This window comes from Apostichopus japonicus, chromosome 12, assembly GCF_037975245.1.
Source record: "Apostichopus japonicus isolate 1M-3 chromosome 12, ASM3797524v1, whole genome shotgun sequence".
In the NCBI taxonomy this organism is placed as follows: Eukaryota; Metazoa; Echinodermata; class Holothuroidea; order Aspidochirotida; family Stichopodidae; genus Apostichopus; species Apostichopus japonicus.
This window is the reverse complement of record NC_092572.1, coordinates 19,174,037-19,199,680: the sequence shown is the minus strand read 5'-3', so window position 1 is coordinate 19,199,680 and position 25,644 is coordinate 19,174,037. Positions and strand designations below refer to the sequence as shown.

At 38.1% G+C, this 25,644-nt stretch overlaps 1 protein-coding gene across 2 annotated transcripts in view; it reads right to left on the bottom strand.

Annotated features, from left to right (window-relative positions):
• Nucleotides 1-25,644, bottom strand: part of LOC139977250 (uncharacterized) — a 131,404-nt gene that overhangs the window by 67,332 nt on the left and 38,428 nt on the right. The window contains exons 1-2 of one of the 2 annotated variants that reach the window (XM_071986522.1): nucleotides 24,122-24,334; nucleotides 5,295-5,384 (exon numbers count right to left, since the gene is read on the bottom strand). The gene's annotated coding sequence lies outside the window, so the exon portion shown is untranslated. Of the gene's footprint in view, nucleotides 1-5,294; nucleotides 5,385-24,121; nucleotides 24,335-25,644 lie in introns of those variants that run through there. The other variant, XM_071986523.1, reaches the window with a different exon arrangement.

The window sequence follows — 25,644 nt, the reverse complement described above, 5'->3', positions numbered from 1 at the left end:
TTTCGTACATAGTTAACGACCAGGGTATTACAAACTTTGGAGATTAAAGGGGGCAGGTTGCAGTGTAAACAAAAAGGATGCATATTTTAATACTGATTATTCCAGTTGAACTGTAATATAAGTTCTGTTCTCTGAGAGAGTTGCCATATACAGGGATTTGGCGGTCGATGTCTGCTGTTCTTATTGCACCTGTGGGTTAAGTAGTGCAGGAATGCAGGAATTTGAAGTGTTTAAATAATTGACAATTTACAAGGAGTGTTAGCTCAGTGGTTAACACCAGTGCCTTTCAATCATAAGGTCCCCGGTTCGAGTCACTCCCAGATTAATGTATGTCGTCCAGTTACAGAGTTGTTGACAATTAACAATTCATAATCATGGACGTTAAATATGAATGTGAGAGACTGACTTCGGTCAGCTTGCGGCTTTGATAAGCCAATTAGGCTTCTTCGCGAGTTCCTGCTTGCAGGAGGATCTAATATACATACATACATACATACATATTCAATAGCATGAATGTGAAACACAACTCATGGGGGATGGGAAAAATACACAATGAAACCAAACAATTGACCAAGTGTCAACATTTGGTTATAACAATGTGTTACAGTTTGTATTTAGTTTCTTTTCTTGGCCCAACACTGCCCATGCATGCAACCACTCTATATTAATGTTAAATAACACAATTAACCCTCAGTGTAACCAGATGCCAATATATATGGCACATTACGTACCTGAGTGAGTGCTGCATACTTACCTGCCTCCCCTCAACAACTGCACTATTTCATGCCTAGCAAAGTTCTAATTACATAAATATTCTGTGATTCAAATGAGCTAATATATATAGCAGAAAACTATGCTTCATTCTGACCAAGTATTGTAAGGGTTTACACACCATTGGAAGCAACATTGATGGCCAATGCATGTCCACAAATATCTCACGAGCTGTACAATCTTTTCCCCTTTTTCCAAGATATCTACCTGTTCACAATACACTTAGTGTACATGCAATAACAGTACAGCCATATTAATACTGGTTTATATATACATAAGTTGTACAAAAATTCTGTATGGACCATAAGCTCAGAATTATTGACCGTAATTGGCAATGTCAGGCTTGTGTGCCCGTTTTCATTTTCTTTCATGTGCGCTCGTTTCAAAAGGGAGTGTGAGTGCTCAAGCACAAGCCCAGAGCTTGGCGGGAACATTGTTGATTGAGCATGCAGGAGCTCTATCAAAACACATTCTAATGTGCCAGAATCATTGACAAACATAAACATAACACCATCAAACATATTTTGCATATTTTGTAACAGGAGGAGTATATATACCCAACTATACCCAACCATGTATCATGTTTATCTGATAATTGTGATGTCTGATATAAATGATATCTATGTGTATATATATAGATACTGTATATATAGATAAAGAAATATACAAAAACTTTTATCAAACAGGAGATATCCTGGTGAAATTGTCACTTTGGAAGGGGGGGGGGGAGGTTGCAATTTTTTTGAAGTGATGTCATAATGCCATCAGGAGGAGACAACTTTTCTTCTTCAGCATCTCCTGGTTCAGGTTTGTTTTCATTCACATGCTCGAGGTCAGGAGGTGCATTTACCAGCATTGATCAAGCAAAGTTGCCAGAATTTAGTTCACAATATTTATGAAATTATGAAATGAGCTCCATTACTTTGGAAATTAACTAACTGTAACATACCTAAAGTTATGAAAAATAGATATTAAACAAGGTAGGTTACTTGAAAACGAATAAAGAAATCACATTAACAATGGAAGCAGTAGTAACGGCTCTGTGAAGAACTGTACAATCGATCTTCAGACTGTACAGTAACTCAGATAAAAGAATGAATGGTTCTGTTATAATTTGGCAAATACCTTTAATACCAAATATGTATCATTTCTTATATAACAACCCTTTCCTATAAAGCTGCATAACCCAAGTGCAATGACATTGCCGGAAATAAACAATTTTATTGTGGTGAATATTATAGGTAAATTTCAGCTACATTTAGTTTCTCATCATTTTCAACATATCATGGTGACATATTACAGTATTACAAACCATTTAGAGACTACAGGACTCTATTTATAGTCGATTTATTAACAATCTAAGCATTTTGAATACGTCCTGCTTCATCGTCACAAATATTAAAATGTATATCAAATGTTGATGCAAGTGGGGTGCACCAAAAATAGAAATATGTTGACGCATATATCTACTGTACACAGGAAACAGATATATATGCCTATATACGAATTGCAACCTAAAAGTTCATATTACTACTGCCATATTTCCCATGGTAAACATCAGTCATCATATGAGCTTGTTGTTGTTCGTTAATATTATAAAACTTACTTATCGGGTTGAAATAGGCTGTTGAAACGCTTAGAAATCGGATGTAAAAAAGGTAATAATCCAATGTAATCTGGGCAGTTTTCGAAAGATTTGAATCCACTACGAAAACGCGTGAGTAAACACTTTGGATGGTAGAATGAGAAGGAAGGGCCATGACCGGATAGGACCGGTCACTGAGGGTGCAGTGTTAAAAGATTACCAGGGCATACTAGACACGGTAGAATACGGTGCAATTTTGTGAGGAGACAGGTAAGCGGGTCACTCGTAAATATTGAGTTATGGTCAAGAAGTAACATTTCAACCACGAAATAGTAGTACTTAAGTAGTGGTACAAAATTTGCATGTATAACAGTGTTAGGGGTGGGGTGGGAAATGGAGTTTGGGGGTGGGGTGGGATGGGGTCTGCAGGGATGGGTGGAGTCAGGCTATGTTAGGGGGTATATTAGGGTATAGGGTGAGAGCAGTTTGTGATCCATCACCATCATGTCATACACAACCAATGCTTGACAGGAGGTGTATGTTGCAAAATAAAATACCAATTCTCAAATAATCTGCAATTTAATGTTTGCATTTATATTCTTTGTGATAAGAATGCACAGCTGTCACAAAAGTTCTGAAGCCAAATGAAGTTCAAAAATCCAAAGTTGATAAATCAGTTCAGGGATGATTCTGTAACTTCAGTATATATAGTATTAACCATAACAAATGTTAAGAAAGAAAGTTTGAGGTGAGAGGCATACTCCTGAAGATGATCTCATCCCTCACCGGGGCAAAGGAAGTTAACTCTGCCCGAAATACATGTAACAAGGGAGTCATCTGCAAATAAACACATGAAGTGACTCATACCATTGATGCTTGTAACTTGGTAACACCTTCCCCTTTTTCATGAATCTATTTTCTACAGTCACAATAAATACAGTAAGCCATTGTACACACACTCCAAAGTGTTATTATGACAAATATAAAACAAATATGGTCATCCAACCAGAAAGGAGTTTTCCTGTTTTCTTTTCATGATACAAAAACATGGTTTTATCAAGGAATGCGGTGACTGTACAGAACATTACCGTACAGTATATATGTGCGTATGAAAATTATTGCAATGTTTGGTCAACGATTTTATTCTTTCTTTTTTTCTATTTTGCTTCCAGGTCTAACCAAACATCATAAGATTTCCATCGCCAGAAAATAGCAAACTTAAGTTGTGACATTGTAGAATTATATGTATTTATCATAAATACAGGGAAGTGTGTAAAACGCTTGAAGAGCATTAATATGTACTGTGTCATGATCGATCTAGCGATCCATTTAAGAAACCTGCGGGAGCCATCTTGTCCAAAGGTTTACTTACTACAGTATGCCATGTCGAGCAGAGGGAAGTGAGAGTTTGCTAATAAATGCAACGTGATCATATACATGGTTGAGTGCTATTATTAATAATAATAAACATAACAATATGCAATTCTTAATATTCTGCAATGCTGGCATCTTCATGCAGAACCAATTGAAAACTTCTGCCACATCACTAAAATACTCACAAATGAATGACTACGATTAAATTTTCTTTCAGAAAAGATGTTGTAAAGTCTGTCTACCTACAAGTTTTAAATGTTGATGTTGACAGATCTTTCTCTTCAGTGGCCCCCTCCCCCCTCCCCACATCCATGTACATCCCTTTCTTCAGTTACCCCTTAAACAAAACAATAGGAGACAGGTTAGAGAGGAGTGAAGTAAATAGAGCTATTCACCTTTCAATTCAGTACTATGTTAACTTCCTTTGTGTTTTTGTTCATTTAATACCATCATCTCAACTCTGCATATTATAAATTCCTTTGTGTTTTTGTTCTTTAAATACCATCATCTCAACTCTGCATAAATCAATCCTTACAGTAGCTAATTTTGCCGTTTGATTAAGACCAAACAGGATTTACCTCCCTCAAATTTCTGCCATTACTCTAGCTTTGTCATCTGCTCGTTAGGAGATTAATTAAGGAGCTTATAATTTGTGATGTCTGACTCAATCTAGACCGGTATTTGGCCGGGGAACACTCAAATTCAGAGCGTCGATTCTTACGTAATCCTCTCCGAGACCGTCAGTCCACTTCGTCCAGTCTGAGACATTCATTTCCTTCTCATTTCCACATAGCCACGACCACTTTTTAAGCATGACATGTCGAAATTGACCATAGAACATATATCTCTTACATAATTAGCCTAAGTGTTACATAAAATTAGCTTAATGTTAATTATAATTCTTAAGTTTAAATTTTTACTCATTAATAACCATGGCCCGTGTCTGCTTTACATCGTCATGTCCGGCTTCCCAGAGCTTTAGTTCTCTGGGGAAATTTTCTTCAAACAGATAAATCTTTGTCTTCTTTAGAATGTGCATCGCATTTGTAATTAACATGTCAAGTAGTTTTCATTGTGGTGCAGGCAAGATGAAAACTAGACTTGAAACAGGAAGACATATAAACCTGGATACACAATCCAAAATACCTCCCATCCCCTCCCCTCCTCCCCGATGTCACTCCTGCACTCCCTCTGGCTCTCCTCTCCATCCTCCCTCCCCTCCCCCATCAGCTACATCCAAGATCAGTTCAATGCTAACCCAGAATGCAACTGCTGAGATGAATATTCCATTATAATAAGCAGGATTAAAACTACACAGCCTTAAAACTTGACTTCAATTTTTTGTAAACCATGTACATTTCAGGAAACAGCTCCCACCCCATTCCCCCCCCTCCCCCACCCTCTTCATCCTTCAAGGCAAAACAGAAGATCAGTCAATCAGATCAGGTTTATTACTTGCTAGTAGGCAACGAAAGAGAACAGCTGTAAAGTTCCTTCTTCCAGTCTCGGAGCAGGTTTTTAAACCCAATCGAAGATCGAAAAATATTTCAAAAAACCTTCTTACCTGGAGGATGTTTGATTGATCTTCACGGTCGTTGCGTCTCTCTTTCCTGCTCTGAAGCAGCGATGACGATCACGACAGCCTTCGAGTGTACTACAAAGAAAAGCAAAAAACAGTCGTAGTTTGTCAAAAGTTTTGTCAGTCAATGTTCAGTCAACATACCCGGCTCCCAGAGCTTTAGTACTCCAGGGAAATTCTCTTCAAACAGATACTTTGTTCCTTAAATTTTAACAACGCCGCCGAGAAACAGTGAATTTATTTATCATTAGTATTGATTCCGGGGCTTCCCTCGGAGGGATACGGGATGTTTGCAGAACGTGGAACGAGCGACAAGGCAAATAATTGAATATATCATCGGCGGAGCTAGGGATGCTTTCACGGAGGTTGAAGCAGCTGTCCATTCATTGCAGAGCCGGGAGGACACGAGATGTGGATCTGGTAACGAGTAGGAGGAGGGAAGAAAAATACAGCCCAAGGATGTAAGCTCGGGTGAGAGCGAGACAGAACCTTGAGAGGAAGCACCGGGATGTGAATACCGTAAGTCTTTACTTGAACAGCTAACATGAGATGAGAACACCTTGAAATACATACCGACCATCCTATAATATGGAGACAGCTAGGCAATGCACTCACAAGGAATCAACAACAACAAACAGAAGAAAGGGCTTTTATATCATAAACATATCTAAATAAAACAAAACTGTTAGCAACCTGTGTATCTTCTGAAGAGTGTGAAAGTAAGTTGGCCATTGTTTTGATCCTAGCAGGATCTTCTTCATAGGCTGAATGACAAGTAACAGCACTTGACAGAAGGGACAAAAACACGCACAGAATACAGACAGGTTAGTGAGCAGGGTGTATTCTGTGTGTCCTTATTCTGTATTCAGTGTTCTGTATTCTGTGTGTGTATTTGTCCCTCCTGTTACTGTAACTTCAGTGCCTCTTACTTTTACTGTTTTACATCTAAACATATCTAGAACAACCTTTAACAATTGAGATACACTTTAAATAAATTCTTTATGAGTGATCACGGAAACCTTATAAAGAATCAAGGACAACATTGCAGCTATACTGTGTCAGGTCTCTTTAGTTTTGTATGTCTTGGAATTTGATTTTGAAATGATAATGTTTAAACTGATCAAAAAAGGAAAACACAAACAAACATAGGGTGGGCAGAGTTACTCAATTTTTGTGGGGAGCTATGAACTTTTTTGGAAAACTGTGAGTCACTTAATTGGCATGTTTCTTTTTAATGTAAATAAACAGTTAAGAGCAAATTTGATCATTTTCCTCTTCCCTATCCCCATCCTCCCACCCTCCCTCCCCCCTTCCCACCCTCCCTCCCCCTACCCTCCCTCCCTCCTCCACCAACCCCTAAAGAAAATTAACGCAAATGAAAGATCATCTTCTTTTCTGTATTTTGACGCATATCAATGAAAGTTGTCAAACTCAATTTTACAGTATTGATTTTTTTTGTTATTAAAATGTCACTCAAACCATCGGGTCGGATCTTTCATTTTCCATGACAGATTTTAAAGCGGCGCTCTACTCGAGTCAGCGCGGTTGACAATTTTGCACTTGAATTATCCTAGACTTTGAGTATTTGAAAGCAAACCTTGCGCTTTCACACCCTGGTTGATATCTCAACGGTGAAGAATGGTGGTATAGATATTGTACATTTACGCTGTGTCGGCAAGGCTGAAATATCATCTGGACAACTTGTAAACCTACCATTTAAACAAATGTAAACAAGGTTTGACTGCATACACATATCAACAACACATACATACATCTATGTAAATTAACCCACTACTATCTAGAATTATATATATCTGAATGCATACAGTGCACTGTAACATGTTAATGATAGGTTTTTTATATTCATTGCTGTACTCTTAATCAGGATCGGATACAGTGGAAGTTGCACAAGCCCTCTTTCCCACTCCCCTCCATCCACCCCAATCCCCAATCCCCAACCCACCTCTCCCTCCTTTTCAGGTTAAACGAATCCCACAATCACTTTTTATGACTATAGATGCATGATCCTGGCAAGTTTCAGTATTACAACCAATAAAGTACTAAGATTAATAACTTTTCATTATCTATAACACAGTTTCTGTTTACTTAAATGATCTATTGAAAGCACTAAAATCAACCACATTTAATTTCCAAACTCTTTTCTTTAATCCTTTGTTTATTCTCACAGTATCATGCTTTGACCTTTTCCTTTCTTTGAAGGTCAAAATAACAAAAAACCTCCAAAAGATCAATACAGATCAATTAATTAATCCTGATTAAGACAGAGCATGTTTAATGACAATCCACATACAGGCACAGTGAGCGGGACTCAGACAGGAAAGTCAATTTTTTGAAATTGACTGATATCTCAGTTTACTATGACCTGTTCAAATAGTTGACAGATGGTTTGACTGTCATTTACCTTGCTACTGGAACATCAATCAGCACATAACTTTTGTTTCAAGTATTTCACTCTTTCCTTTTCTTTTAAGTGAACACCTCTATAGGCCCCAAACGAGGTTTACATACAGTAGTGGGTAAGATCAGGCCTGATGAGAATGTGCGTGTGAGGGGAGGGAGTCAGGGAGGAGGGAGTCAGGGAGGAGGGAGTCAGGGAGGAGGGAGTCAGGGAGGAGGGAGTCAGGGAGGAGGGAGTCAGGGAGGAGGGAGTCAGGGAGGAGGGAGTCAGGTAGGAGGGAGTCAGAGAGGAGGGAGTCAGGGAGGAGGGAGTCAGGTAGGAGGGAGTCAGGGAGGAGGGAGTCAGGGAGGAGGGAGTCAGGGAGGAGGGAGTCAGGGAGGAGGGAGTCAGGGAGGAGGGAGTCAGGGAGGAGGGAGTCAGGGAGGAGGGAGTCAGGGAGAAGTAATATGTGTGCCCACTGTAGTCTCGAGATGGCTAACACCCCTGTCAGCACCATTAATAAAGTTGTCATACGACATATTACTCATATCATGTGTGCCTAGTCTCTGACATCTGAGTATGATTGCCCTCCAGACCCAACCAAATACATACTTTGGGGGGACACAATTTTACTAACTGTTACAATTATAAAGCTCCAGTTTCCTTACAATATTCTTTCATTGCAAAACGATCAGGGATCGCAGCTTTCATCATGCTGCTTCCCCCTCCCCCACCACTCCACCCCCCCCCTTCCCAACCCCAGAAGATATTAGGTCTCTGGGCTCACTTCATCAGTTTGAGCATCATCTCAAAAACGACCTTTTTTCAGATTGTTATTAGATGTTTTCTTTTTCTTTCTTTCCTTGTCTTCACCTGCATTTGAGCAACTTTTGTTCTTCTGCGCTCTACAGTATATGACTAATTAAATATTATTATTATTTTCCAAAACCTCCTTTTCACTCCTTTAATGAAACTAGCTGATGGATCATATTAAACATCAAACACACGCACTCTTTAAACAGTAAGGTCTTCAGCTGATAGGCACATGAATCAATATTCTAACAAGTTTGTGCATCAAATTAGATCTATTAAGCCTGACAATGACAAAATTTACATTCAACGACACTGACACCGCTCTATTTTGATCATTTCACGCTATTCGTACGAGCTCGATAAAGTGTTCACACATGAATGTGTGTACATAGTCAAAAGTCAACAGTGTACTTCAATATGAACAAATTCCATAGGAATTACCTTTTGGACAAAGAGGTAGTGTTCAAGAGAATTAACAATACTGTATCTGGATTGCAAGGAGAAAATCTGAGCGGGGATTGAGGGAGGACAGGTGGGCCCATTTTAGCTTACATTCCATCTCCTCCCTAACTCAGTACCTGGTATAGAGAGGCAGATGTGACATAGCTATAGGAACTATGCAAAAAGCACTAGAATAATAGTTGAAAGCCTTCAGAATCGTAGATTCAGAGGCAGGGGAAGTGGACCGTCCTCCTCCCCCCTCCCACCCCCTCCTCCGACCATCACCACCAAATAATTTCAAGTAAGCCTGCACATTGTTGTCAAGATTGTTCCAAAAGCAAATATATTCTTTACATTCCCTCTGACTCTCCCCCCCTGCCATCCCCACCCCCACCCTCCATGGGTGTAAACTCGTCAAATAGCATGCAAACTGCATGCAAGCAAACTGCATGCAAGCATGCAAACTGCATGCAAGCTTACCTCTCAATGACAACGAGAGCACTACGACACCCATATCTACACATAACTATATTTCTATGATGTATGCACTGAATCTAGCTCAGAGAATTAGGTTCTCACTTAATTGCAGGAAATCTTGAACATGGTAACGTGTCAAAGTACTTTCCAAACTGCACCGTGTCCTATCATCCTACAGTCATTAGTGTGTGTGTTGTGTGTCTATGCGTGCCACAAAGACAGTGATGACGTCACAACTACCATCCAACAGTTTATCACTTAAATCTTTCCTTTGGGCAAAGACAAGACAATTAGTCCAATTAAAACCTCTTGATTTCTCCAGAGATCATCCCTAACTCTCATTTCCCCATTTTGGTTCTAACCTCAGGGGGTCGGGTGGAAAAAAAAAAGATTCGGTTCTAAAAAGCAAAAATAGGACGATTACAGTATTGTAACTGTTCTAATTAAAATTCTCTGACCTTAAAGTAGCAGTTGTTTTTTAAAGAGAAAATTGCCCTTGAACAAGCTGAAGGCCAGCAACATATATCATTGCAAAAGAGCAAAAAAAAGGAAGTTAGCACTTAGAGGCTGGCTGGAGATGTTGCTGAAACTGTTTCCAGCAGCTGCTACAGTACCAGAATAGGCTTGGCTTGGTCGATTCAGAAGGAGGTGATGGGAGCTGTTGACGTGCAGGAGGGTCATTGGGGGGTGCATGTGCTAACATGTTACTAGTTCATGATGTAGGTTTTAAAACTTATTGGCACTTATGACATTACAGATCTACAAAAATAACAGATCCTGGATATGATTTTTAAAGGCATTGAAGACTCGCCCCAAACTGCGTGCGGCCATCTGAAAAAGTTAACTTTCTGTTGCTTGCAAGTGACGTTTTGTTTGTGTCGCTACAAAATGCAGACAGTAATGAAACGTGATACCTTAATTGTTATCTTTAGCTGGACCTGAGATATCCATCGCTGTATCGTTTGTATACTGTGCTGTGGGTATTGACCGCAGCTGTACGTACTGACTGTACACTAGTGTCTAGTTACCGACGGTAGCAAGCTGTGTGTGTATTTTCTGGGATCGATGGTGGTGTTTAACACTTCTGTTACACCTCATTCGAAACTAGGTCAAATTACTGGCATTAGACGTTTCTTTTTGCGCAAGTCTTCACACCCTTTAAGCAGCAGGATGATATCTCGCAAACGGAGCGGGACTTTTCTTAGAACTCTGTAAGTTGGGTCGCCTTTTCTTCAAGAAGAACTGTCATGTTGGCTTTGTACTCCCTTTAAGTCCCGAAAACAGGAGGAGGAGGAGGAGGATCTTGGGGTTTAAACTTCCAAATTCACAGCTGTGAGTAATTAATCACATGCTCTACAGTAGCATACGGTTTTGATTGATTATTAATTGACAGTGTAGGAGTGAACAGTTTACCTCTTTATCATAGAAAGTATACCTGCGATTACCAAACCGGTCTGATTCATTCATTCTACCATAACTGGAAAGCACCAGAAGTTAGAGTATGACCAAAATGCATAAGAAGGGTGGGGGGTGGGGGGCAGGGGGAAAACTAGCTATAACACCAATAAAGGACTCTAGACTATATTCTTCTAGCTCTGCATGACTCTATTCCACAAATTTTAACAAATTGCTTCCCAGTAGAGTTTAGTATATATGATTACACTCACTGCTATTCTTCAACCTTCAACAAGAAAATCCCCAAAGCTTTCTGTTTTGGGGATTTAAGAGCGACGGTACTAACCTACTTAATAATATAATATAATAATAATAATAATAATCACATCATAATTTAATAATAATCAGCAGTTATTTTCATGACGCTTAAGCAACTTCAAGTGTGGGAGAGGGGCTTATGGATTACAACTTACACGTCACATGGCTTGCAACTCAACATTTTAACTCAAATTTGGAATCTTTTTGATTACGAACATTATTTCAGATGGGAAATTGTAGATTGCTCTTGGATGAAAAACGAACCTTATTATGACCCTTTGACCGTTTCTTGACCTGAAATTTGTCTTGATCAACTTTCTCCTTCACCTTCACCTTCTTGGAGCATTACAATTAAAGTATTTTTTTAATTTCTGTATTTTTAGCTGCAATCACCTGTCCTCTCCCTCTCACCTTCTACCCCCCCCCTGCCCCCTCCACACCCTACCCATTAAATCTTTTGAAGCAAAAACCTCAACAACATTGCAAGTATAACCACATAAAATGGGTATCACCACAAAATTATTATAAATTATTTATCACTAAATTTGCTTGATTCACAATCTTTGAAGCAACTTTTGAAGCAATCTTGTGAAAAGTTATAATGGTGGCAGCATTGTTGATTAGAAATGTGAAATTGTACTACTAATATTGTATTACTAATAATGTACTTCTGTCATTACTATACAATACAGCGCATAACAGACATGAGACAATCTGTAGAAAAGTTCAAACTCTGCTGTGTGTCGAGAGGTCTCAGACAGTGGAAAGATGGTTTCAAAAAAAATTTTAACTTTGCCAGAAATTTACTTATATAGGTCTGCAACATACTGTATGAGTTGTTGCCTAGAGCATACAATGTGTGCTTAACTATATAGGCACTGTGTTTTGATTGGCCATGCATCCGTAATGTCTCAGGAACTAAAAGATTATTTGACATGTAAATTGATTCATACAGATCATATCACTGGTCAATAACATATCAAATCATTTATGTCGATTAAAAATATTCAGTTGGCTTTTATGGATGTATGTGCCTACTGTACTATAACAAGATCCTTTGAAGTTGTATTAAGTCACGTAGCAGTCTCAAACGAAGGAAAACTCCCAGTGTGTGGCCGTCAAGTTTATTCTACTAATTTGACAGCATTTCCGATTCGGTTGTTGGGGGGGGGGCGTAGGTTCTCCTAGCCCAGGGTGCTAGTCCCTGGCTTGACCTAGTCACAATTTCTGGTGATGTATTTTAGAGTCTGTTCAACCATGGAGCTATAAACTGTTTATAGCTCCATGGTTCAAATGACAATGCAACAGATGGCTACAAGGTTATAAACACTCGAAAGGACATTTGATTGACAGCTGAGAAGCATATTGGAGCAATTAAATCAACTCTAAGCTTATTTTGCATCTATGTGTTGAAACCAGGGAGTTGCTGTGTGTTGATCACTCTTTACCAAGCCATGTAATATTCATGCATATCATCTCCTTGCGGAGCAACTAGGCCGACAAGCTGAACGATGTGAACGGTTTCACAGAATTAATCCACGTACTAAGAGGGGAGAGTAGGGGGGCAGCAAGTACACCTCTAAGCATGAAGATGTTCATGTGATCAAAACTCATTGAAAAGTCAATGGATACTTAGACTGTGCTTCTAAATGGTGTAGATTTGAAGCCAAAGAATTACCTTGAGCTGCAAGAAATCACAGCAATAGAAAAAAATAAAATAAAACTGACATATATTTCAATAATAAAAAGTCTGTGGAAAAATGTGAACACGCTGCCTTCTGAATGGTAGTGTTATAAGAAAGAGAGAGTATACTGTAGGTGATCCAGGGATGTAGGACAGGTGGATCCAGGGATGTAGGACAGGTGGATCCAGGGATGTAGGACAGGTGGTGTCCAGCATATGGAAAGTGCATATTACATAAACAGGTAAGAAGAGGAGCAGAGAAAAATATTTATGCATATGATATCGATGTGGACAACGATTATCTAACTGTCTAAGAGATCTATACGTAATTTGTGTGGCTAGATCTTGTATTTTGCCAACAATATTATTTAGCAACTTACTCAAGGCTTGTAATTACCAACACATACAAATGACTAAGTCAAAAATGAAACCAAACAGCCGAGCTAGGGGCTTTGTTATTCCTTGCCAGACACTTATATGTAAATATTTGTTTAACAGAATACTGCAAACGAGACTTTCCATTTGATTTCAATTGAGTGATCGAGGTCTTTTCATACTTATGAAAAAAAAATGAAGGCTTCAAAAATGGGGCCTGGTGACATTTTTATTTATCTCTGGGGCCAACCTAGCTTTCAGTGCCATGCACCGCTGCACAAATATGTGAGTGAATAAACATATCAATTGATCAATTTAACATTGATGTTACTGTAGAACTCTTTATGCAAATTTGTTACCTAACAATCGCATAATCAGCATTGCTGTGTTATCAGCCTCCATGGGTAATTTTACCAGGCCCCAGAAAGTATAAACAAATAAAATAAAAATAAAAATATTTTTTTATTTTACTGTAAATTGAGCAGAATTCTTCAACTTCCTACAGCCTGTCAGAAATTTATTAAAATGTGCAATCAATTTTCAGAGGCCATTGTGTTAGCATACAGTTTATGAAAATATCACCACAAGCCATGTGACATTGTGCACGCACCCCTCCCTCCCCCCTTTAACGAACACACCTTTCTCCACTCATTACCGTAATTGATAACATTTTCTGTGCATCTTCAGCCAGTCCTAATTTATGGGCTTCTTTCATGCTGTAAAGTGTCTCTCAGGAGAGGACAGCTGGCAATTCTTATTTACCTTATTACCCCAAGGAAGCTTGCTAAGAGGACAAACTTGTTTCTTCTGCAAAAAGGGAGGGAGTGTGTCAGGGACAAATAAGAGATGGGGTACTTCCTGTTTATGTTGATAAGCATTACCAGCTGTCAATCATGCTTTTTAACTGTGACATGATAATTTACAGAATTATATAACTGACAACACGGAGTGCCATAGTAATGTTTCTATTACATTTTTTTATTTTCAAGATCTCCACATCTACATAAATGCTACAATATAATTGGTACTCTCCATTTAGCACTAATATGATTTGATGATCAGCTCTACTAATCCAGAGTGGAGTTTTAAATTAATGTCAATAATGTAAAGTCTTTAAACTGTTATTCATTGTTACAAAATTATGATCAATGAACTTACAGTAACATTAAAATAGAAGTGACGGATAGCGTCCAACGCCATTTTGTCCTTGATTGATGTATTTATAGTATGCATGGGTGTTAAGGGAGGCCATTAAAATGAGTGTCGTTATTTAGCTAGTTTTGCTGAAGTTACTTCTTTTCGTCAACCACGCTTTATGTATGTCATACAATACTTTTCTTAAGAAAACTCCCCCAAGAGCCTTTGTACAAAAACCAAACCACTTAATAGGAAATTCTGGTGGCGGAAGTTTGGTCCCGTAGCAAAATTGTTGACATTTTTCCGAAGCATCAGACGAAAACCACATCCTTGTGGCATCTTGTGTTGCAAATATATGAATTTTTCAAAATCATGCAATTTTTGGTAAATGTATGCATTTGGCAACTAAAGATTGGATGATGTCATCATGGCAATTCAGCTGAGAATGTAAATTTGTTTCTCATTTATAATTTGTCAATAATTTATCCACAGATGAATTTGATATTTTACAGAAAGGAAACAGTTTTGATGAAATTCTAAGTACAAAGAAATTTTACAACAAGGCAAACATTCAAAATGTATTTATGGTTTCAAGGATAATTCAATATTAGGATAGCCTTCTAAGTCAAGCTTTTAAAGAGTATTTGCCAAGATGATGTCACAGACCCCCTACTGTGATCCAACTTCCTGGAACAGTTGGCGGTTGTGCCACTCAAGAGAAGGTTGCATTCAATTTCAATCAAACATTTCTCATGTTAGGGGCAAGATATTTGAGATGAGGTTTCTAAGAAGTTTAACATCAATGTTATAAAATTCCTTTTTCCTAATCCATTCTCATCACCAACTCCCTTGCATCCCGACATAATCATTGATTGATATGATCATAAGGGCAGGAGTACTTTTTAAGAAAAGTCACCCAGGAAAGAACCTGGGCACAAAAAAAAACAAACAACCGAATGACTGATCCGCTCTCAACCCCAGTCCCGTTGCATCGAGACTGTGACTGTGTAATCATCAAAGTCAGGTGTGTATAATCGCCATATTAATCCAGTATGTAAACTTGCATACAGTAGAATGCAACACCTTGTAGAGTATATACTTCTGCAAAGAGAGGCATCCAAGCTTGACGGGAGTATCTAGGGCAGCCTTGCAGAATAGTTTGCTTATATCACTTAATAATCCCTGACATAACAAAAGACCCCATGAGCCTGTGAGGTAATCCCTGAGCCTGTGAGGTACAGTAATTAATCCATGAGCAATTAAGGTTCCTTGGGATCTTCCCCCCTTAAATTTGACTAATGATTCCACCTGTGCACTATTCAGTATAACACTGTGGGCTTGTAACACAGTATGTATGCTGTGTGTTTTCATTGAATAATGTTCAATTGATTTTCAAGACTTAAATTAGAAGAATATTGTTGTGGTTTTTAAACTTTGAAGGAGGTGAAAGAAGTACAAAAGAGGAGTCTCTAATTGAAGATAAGATAGGTCTGCTAGTCTCAACACATCAGGGCATTTTCAATTAAAATACAAAAATGTTGTAACCATATCATCAGGGTACTTTCCAACAGTCTCTAGACACAATCTTAATTTTCCACCCAACACTGTATAAACCTAAATACATTAACCAGGCCTCTGGAATGAACCCAAATTTAACATCTGATTATTTCAACAACAAAAATCCTTAGGATTGTTAAACTTTCAATTTGCACAAGTTCAATTTTCACAAGTTAATCAGTTGCATGGACAAAATGCAACCTTTCAACTGTTCAATAAGAAAATAAAAAAATTAAATAGTAAGTCAACTTTAGTGAACCCCAAAATGAAATCACATAACTGCAGTGAGCAATACAATGAATGATACAAAATACAAAAAAAAACATTGATAATATACAACATTTATATGCAGTCTAAACAAAATATGCTCCAACAGCGCAACTAAGTGGAACGGCCACCCCCCCTACCTCGTGAAGTTCTTGTTGTGAACACTAATGGCAGTGCCTATAAACCAAGAACGATGTCTATTTGTGTCAGGTTAGAAGTCAAGTTACTAATATTATACTCACTCAGAATCCCCCGACAGAGCAAAAATAAAATTTTCCACGGAATTGTACCATTAGTCACATGTGTCATTCAGGTTGAGAGAACACAGCTAGGCCAAAATGTCAAGTTTATCTCATATGTTTCTATAATCACTTTCCAATGTGTGTATGCAATCTATACTGGACAGAGTCGTCCTTTTCTCTTACGATACCAGTATTTCTCTTTACAGACGTCTTGACCGTACACCTACGGCTAGTATAAACCTCTCCAAGAACTAATTCAATAGACATAGCATTCGAACCAGTTCAATGAACTGCAAATGTCTCTCATCACTGAGCAGAGCTTACCCACAATACCCCACTGTTCCACAAACACGGATCGGATGTCTGTGACATTATAAAGGCTTAGAACGCTGCATGGGCTGGTGGAACTTGTTACCGAAGAAGCCGTTTAGAGTGAAGAGCGAGACTCCCTCCCTGTGCATGCACATGAGCCCTTTACATATATACAGAGTGCACTGTCTTCACTCGGTTTAACTTGTCCCTCAACAGCTTTCTAAATTGGTTTTAATGGTAGGGTGTCTTTAAAGCAGCATTCTTGATAGGTGAACTACAGTATATATATGTAAGGATCATGTACTGTAGTTTATATACTCCACTAACGGTGTACACACTGTGTTCATATACTGTACTTACTGCACAAATCATTCCATCCAAAGGTTAAACCGTGTCGCATTAAAGGGGCTTTAAAGTGACATCATGAAACAACAATTAATATCTTGTACAGGAAAAATGAAATTAAGTAATTTATGAATGTGTTTCATTGGTGAAATATGTGTCAATATAACACCATTTTTATGCAGTACCCATGGTTTCTTCCAAACATGTGTGAAAAAGACTTTAAAGACTTCTAACCCAGTCATAGGAATTCATGCATGCAAATGTATTTTATTATTCATCTAATGTTTACACTAATGTAACAAACTAGATATTTTGCAACATCTAGCAAGTTGTGGATCATTATAGTATCCCTTTAAGAATCAGCAAATAAACAAAATAAAAGACAATAGTTGAAATGTTCCCATTGTGTATTCAAACTTTACTGCCACCCTATTGGCCCCTGTTACTCTCTTGACCCTATCAGGATAACATGTTTATAAATACATTTGACTTGAACCTTCCCTGAAAAATATATTTTATTTGTTAATAAATGAAAAAAATGATAAACAAGAAGAAATAATAAACAGTAATACTCAAGAGGAGGCTCTTAATGACAGACAATAGCAAACTACTGTATACTCGATACTGTGTACTACTGTATATACAGACCTATATAAACTAGCTCGCAGCCTCACACATAACTCACAAATTTGTCACATCCCAAAAATGAGAACCAAGTCTCAACCTTGCCTTGCTGTAGGGTAATGAATAAATGGGGTTGTAGTTAAGGCTCCTGAGAGCTAACCATGGGGGTGCGACCCAGAAGTGGGTCTCAAATCATTTTAGGTGGGTCGCAGTATTTTTCCAGATGCCTGGTCATGTCATGTAGATCTAGAGTCCAAGCTAGTTTTTATACATTCCGTAGAGCATCGATCCTGAGGGGTGGGGACCTGGTGGGATCATGGTTAGCTCAGTCCCGATGAGAGAGTCTTAGTTGGTGGGCCTAAAAATCTGTGGATCGCTGCCTTAGAGTACTTGAGTAACACAACAAGCTGGATAGTTAATTCCTTCATATTCTTTTTAATAATCATAAATGACTCTGCAATTTCTTTCTAAGTTGCATGTTGTTTAAAGGAAGTAATTATGATAAAGTTAAATCTATTTCAACTATACTCAACAGTATGGTGACCAGCATTCAATCTCTTTAACAGGCCACTAATCTACAATTAAGACACAAATTGATTGCAGAGGAATAAGAATTTCACTGAAAGTACATTGCCTTGAAGTCGGGCTGCAGTATAATCTAGATAATTGGATTGTCCTCGACATGTCAGGGACTGGTACTTCCAAAGTTAATGAAATACAGCACAAAAATATAATCTGAATGTTCACACAGTGTTGACATTGCAATAACCGCAACTGTTACGTCATGTCACGTACGAGTACAAGTCCATGAGATTTGAGTACCAGTACGGATATATATGTGCTAGAATAGGAGTGTGTCTCCAAGTACAAGAGATTTGAGTACCAGTCTCGTTCTATATATAGCATATTGTTGAGAGCTCTGTTTTCACCTGTTAAGTCAACAGAAACAATTTGACAGAAAATAAAACCAAACAACTTCCAAATTCAAAATAAATTATCTGCAGATCAAAGCGTTTACTGTTTTAATTGAGCCAACCATTGGTTTTCTTTAAATCAAACTTGATTTAAAGAATTTTTATTTAAAACAAAAGTTTATGTATCAAACTAGTAAAGCAAAATGCTTTTGATATCAGATGGCATAAGTGGAAATCTTTATTTGAAGTTTACTGATTTATTTGTTGTTGTCATTAATATTGACGATTGGTCATAAAGTATATGTTATTATGAATTGTACATTGTTTGGACTCTTGTTGGAATGATAATAAAAAAATATTTAAAAAAAAAATGCTCACAAAAAAACAAAAACAAAAACCATTGGTATTCTTTTTGCATCTCATCATGGTCATTCCTTGCCATACCACCAAACATCAAAATTTAGTCTTATCATGACCAGAGCTCCAGAAACACAACATGAATTTATATATGTCTTGCTAGCATATTACTCAGCCCTGGGCAATACTAGATCATGACCTTTAATACAGTTAACAGTCCTACACAATATAACTTCTCTTAACATGATTGAGGTTCTAAATCAAGAGATCGTTTGTGGAATTGTCTAGACCCTTGTTAAGGTTCATAAATTACAGTAAAACTTGCCCTACAATAAACCATTGGGCAGTGCAGTATACCACTTAATTAAACTTCACAGGGCAGGTTGAACACGCATATCTTTTATCATTCACTTGAGAGAGTGTTTTCGTCATGCTCTCACATTAGTTTCCTTACTTGCTTTTCTTTTTTACTTTCATATCAAGGCCTAAAAAAAAAAGCTTCACATCAATAGTAGGACTTTTAAAGCCAGGAGGTGTGTGTGTGAAAATACAGTCGCATACACATTTCCAAACTGCATTTATGGACAGTAATATGCAGTACACCCCACAGTACAAATCTGAGCATACAGTAGTTTGAAATGAAACCAATTCACGATAATCTGGTATCAAATGAAATATCTAACTAAAGCCAAAAATTCAAAAGGATACTTATCAGTGTGTTGTATGTACACGTACAGGTCAAACCAAGACGATTCTCATAGACAGTGGCGTCACCAGGGGGTGGCCTGAGGGGGGGGAGTCCCCAAAAAATTGTGTCCCCCAGATGGGGTTTGCAATGTTAATAAAAATACTCAAACAAAAGCTTTATCTGCCTCATTTTGAAAAAAAAAATATCGGACAGACTAAGCTCAAAAATTCTTGAACATAAAGTTACTTCAAGTTGCAAAATATAGCACCAGATTGCATCTAAGGACCCTTAATTATTCAAAAATTACTCAAAAGGGGAGGGTGACACCCACTCACCTTAGATATCTCCCCCAGGATGGCATTCACAAACCAACACTGTGCCCCCTAATTAAGTGAAATACCCCCCCCCCCAGTGCCCCCAAGATTGAAATGTCTGGCAACACCACTGCTTATAGATGGATAGCTTTTGTCCACAAAATATGCCGACGCTATACTTCAGAATGTTAGATCACTTAATTAGTAAGTGGGTGTTACTTTCACTTGGGAGTGGGTCAAAGGAGGGCAGCCCAGAGAAACTGAAATGTACCAAATTTTGGCTGGTTAGCTGGATGGAAAGGTACATGTATACATGTGTGGTTTCAGTTGGTGACATATTTGCCTTACTCTAAAGATCAAACATGATGCTAACCAACTCGAAATCATTTGTGATTCCTCAAGCCGGATTTCGAAAGAGACACTTTGAACACAAAAACAAAAACCAAACCTAGTATTGTTCGATACAGGTGACAAATGCCAACACTGGAATTATGACCTTCCTTACCGGTTTCGACATGGACATACAATCAGCGTCCATAGCCTAGTGGTTAGGGTGTCCGCCTATAAAGCGGGAGGCTCTGGTTCGAATCCCGGTGGAGGCTGGAAGTTTTTTCACTGTTCTGGATTTTTCAACTCATTGCGTTTTCAATTATATTCATTTGCCTTTGTCGTTTACCTCCATTTCATTATCATGCAGACGTCTAGCCCTGACTGTATCAGCAATCACTGTGTGATTGTCAGACATACCATTCTTCTGACTCATAGTCATGTTATTAAAGCATACTGTAGTACAAATACAAGACCAGAAAGATACCCACTGCTGTGAAGAACACTCAACATTGTAACTTAGCTCTTTGTATTCACAGAACATTTCAATCTGAGGAAAACATCTGAAGAGGCCATGTTCACACAGGTACATGTACGTATGTATCCACTTAACATTGTATCTGAGTATATCACTTAGTCTGAGCAGTTCATATATCATGGATTTTGTGTGTGATCCAAGACAGAGCTCTCACTTTGACTAGAATCAATGCGTACTGTACAACAGTGAACTTGTGTATACATCAGTTCAATGTTGTTATTGTCCCACGAACAGCAAATTCAATTTTCAAAACAGCAGTTTTGTCCGATTAACCACACAAAGACAAAGTACCTATACAGTTAGCTGAGAACAATTATCACCCCAAACACAGTTAAATTATTAATGGTTATGGTTCATTGGTTTTTTTAATATTGAACAGAAGCAGAATATCACATGCTTTTCCACATTAAGTGCACAGCACCACATTATTCAATCAGGCATGAATGATTCCCCTGCTACTATCATGAAAGCCTACATTGCATTCTCACATTTTCAATGTTTTCTTAAACTATACAGGTAATGTTTATGTTCTTTTATAAAGGGGGGGGAGGGAGGGAGGAATAATTGCAAATACTGACTGTTAATTGAACTTCTTAAATAAACTGTTTCACCTTCAAGTGCAGATATTGTATGACATCTCTTCTGTTCTACTGACAAAATGGAGTATGATGCAATGCTGGCAATATCAACTTAACACACATACAATATATCAACTCAACTCCAGTGACAAAATTTAATTGGAAGTATAAAAAAGAAGCAACTCAAGGTAAACTGTAAACGCTCATTTCTTGTCGGCCTCACAATCATATTTATTAATATTTTACATGGTGATTTTCTTACAATAATTTGACAGTTCTGAAGACAAAATGATCAATTGTCATAAAAATCAACTATTAATCTTTTTAGGAGTAATCAAGATGGCTACTTGAAGGTTTCATAACCATGAAAAGTCACCACTCCGCATCTGAGCATCCATTCCAGCATCTTATTAAGTCTTAGATTTAGATTCTCATAAACATAACCCATGAAAGAAAAATTGTAATTTAAGCAAAATGTCGGGGTGTTCTCACATTTAAGTCTTTTGACTGGGCATCCACTTCCAACAGGATATAATTAGTCTCAAACATTTATTCATGAGAGAAAAAATCAAGCTAATGTTGGATCATTCACAAATTATTTGAAATTAAAAGTCTTGCACTTAGATTGCTCTGGCAGAGCATTTGTGCATCCACTTAGAAATATAAGTCTGATTCTTGCCTCTTCATTATATTAACCACTCCGTATCTAGGCTAATTGAAACTTGACTTCTAAAGGCCTACAGTAGATTGTTTTCTATTGATTTTACCATCTTCTCTATCTTAGATCCCATTCAAATATTTAGGTTATACATCCATTTCAAATTACCTACAAATTTTAATCATAGAACGTGGCATTGTGACAAGTGTAGTAATTAATCTATATGGTCTTTATAGGCCACTATCATCTAATGGGCGATACTTGGTTGAGCAATTGTACATATAACCAAGTATCACCCAGGTCATACAAAGTAGTGACTGAAGTTAGGCGAATGTATCGTAGGAACAGGAAACACTTGAGACACACAAAAGAAACAATTACACACCGGCTACAAAAAACATGGATGTAGTTGAACCAGAAACACACCAAACTCAACTGCACACACAATCGCAAGACTGCAATCTGGGATTTCTTGAACAAAGCACCCCAGCAAACACCTTCAGGGACAATAACAGGTGTCCCAGGGTATCTTAAAGATTTTACTGCTTAAGTGTTTAGAAGTTTGAAATGTTTTAAGCTTCCTGTAAAAGTTGTAAAATTTTATCATTGTCCTTAATTCATTTCTTGAGTAATTAGGGCTGCCAATAATCAATGTTCTCATAATTAAAAAGTGATCTGTTTCATGTTAAGTGAGGGTCTGATCTAAAGAAAGGGAGACATGACAAGTGTATCAATATGGTCTTTATAGTCCACCGTAGTTATTATTATTTCACTTGCATCTGAGTCTGCAAGCTTGAGACCATATAAGCCTGTTCGGAGATGCAACTTACACATGGGCGAATTTATTGTATGTGCTTGACCACCGCTTTGGGTCATTTCTGTATAATGTCTGTGTTGTTGTCGTTGCAAGCATACTGCAGTACAGTCATATAATTGTTAACAAATCATGTTAATACGATAGAAAATCATCTCTTCAAGATTTTTTGGTATGTGAATGATCATGAGAAAACAAATTTGGATCAAATTTCAACTTCAAATAAATTTGCCTTTACAACCAGTGCAGATCATATTCATGCAGTAGGCATATTATAGGTTCAACACCAATTTGCTACTTCAGTGTCTGTTGTTCTTCTTTTCGTCCGGATAATTTAAGTCCTTGCCCCTTAGAAAGCCCTTCAAAGCCTTAATCGTCCATAGCTTAATATCATCAATGGATATTTCATCCTCCATTGCGAAAATATGAGAAATACTTCAGTACAAATATGATCGATATTTGGAGTTTCAACGCAATACGTGTAAGTGACGCTACTACTATTCACAGACGACCTGTAATAAATAGCTGCTGGTATCTCTGAACTGGCTTATGGCCTTCTCTAATGATCATGCAAGAATAGATCTGTTAGAAATCATCAATCATATCAATGTGTTATAATAATCACCGCCATCCAGACAATAAGATCGGACATTCATTTGAGTTAGACCTAGTTTCTGGTAACTTATTGAGTTGACGCATCTGCACATTCAGATGCCAGAACAGTTTTCCAAAGTGGCTAATATCATTAGCCTACCACTTTTCACTACCAGTGCCACATAGGTATTACTGTAACCACAGCCCAGTGAGTGCCTTGCCACAGTTTTTGTTTGTTAGAAATGCATAGCCTAGACTTTAGCCTCTGACTTTTCAGGCCTAACCTGACTTAGGCCGAGTTAGGCAACCAACTTTTGCTGATGAATGGAAAACATCAAAATAATTAGGCATTATCAGAGTTGCTCGGTTTCTTCTTTCATGGTCTAAGGTTAGTTTGTTACCTACAGTAGGCCTAGGCCTACTGTAGGCCCAACATGTAAAATAGTGAATATGTTACATTTGATCAGATATTATCAAGCCTAGCTTACATCACACAAGATAAGCCTCGGTCCAACTGCTGGCCTAACTTACTCTGATCTGACTGTACTTTACGCTAGAGTAGGACTAAAAACACTAACTTAGCCTCCTATATTCGGCCCTATCCTAGTGCAACAGAACTAGCCTACCAGTACCACAAAATCTCACCTCTTGATTGCGTTTCGGTGACCTGCCCAACTTCCAACTCGAATCCGATGTTAATTAAACATGTCTGTGAAACTGTTTCGTTCGGCAAAGTCAGGAAAGAATATACCAGGCTAAGGTTCACACGATTTGATAATATTAATAACTTCGGGCCCAGTACAGTACTATAACGACAGTGCTGTGTAAGTTTTTCAAGTTCACGGTACTATCAACTATACGAATGTTGAGGTCGTGAATGCATGAGATGAAGATACTGCCATGTTGCTGGGAAATAGACTTGTTGTAAGTCGTTTTTCTTCCATCTCGTCTCATATTCGGACTGTTTCAAAAAGGAACTCGATGTACCATATTGACGGTCATGTGTTGCTGTCCGACAATTGTAAGGTCCCGTTTACTCTTGATTAGGGATAAGTTGGTCCCATATTTCCATTCAGATTATCGCAGTTCTTGATCGTTTTAGTAACACTAGTTTATTCTAAGTCGTGAATTTGCCTGATACACAATTGCGTACAATATGTTGCATGACTTGATTTCTCGACACCGATATTGATTGTAATCAACAATGGGTACCATTTGTTTGTTTTTCTATTCTTGTTGAGATGCGGTGGTGGAACAAACGTGGTAGTGTAAGAAACCCATACAAATGAGCAATGTGTTATTCTTTTCTTTCTATACAATACTATTAATACATACTGATACTGCGAAGTTACTGCAGGGTAATTTTTCATCACTCAGCGAACCTGGATTCTCTTCAATTTCTTATTTAGATGGTGTGTGTGGGTGTATGTGTGTGTATCGTGGGGGTTATTATTGCTCCTGACCGGATGCTGATGTGATACATACATCAATACATCGTCTACACTCGTTCATTTGAATATTATATGCTAGTAATGACATCAGCGGATCGCCTTTGCCACGTAACTGGCGATTCTTGTCCACTCAAGACAATTTTAGAAGGAGTTTATGGAATTATGATATCGGTCTCCACGGGACGGGGGGGGGGGAGGAGGGGCAATGGGGGCATGGAATAGTATCATATGTCAAGAGTTAGACGGACGATTGAGGAACGGTGAGGGTCAATGAATATGGTCTTACCGGGGTGGACCACCAGGTTTGTTTCATTTCCGGTTGCCAGCGTGGAATAAACCGACTTGAATCAAACCGAAATATGAATGTAAGAGACTGACTTCGGTCAGCTTGCGGCTTTGATAAGCCAATGAGGCTTCTTCGCGAGTTGGAGGAGGATCTAAAATACATACATACATATATACTTCTGTTTTCGAAAAGTAGTATGGTAAAGTAACCTTTTAAGACAAGCAAATTTAAGAATGCAAATGTATTTAAGAAAAGACAACCGTGTTGTGATGTTGAATGGGGCTGTTACGAAATTGGGCCATAAAGCCCCTCGTGGACGACTTTTTGATATGATGTATGTAGATGTATACCACATTCAATTTTTTGAGAAATGATACCGTGAGACAATTGATGCTCGTCAGTTAAAGTGACTGGACCATTTAACCTAATCT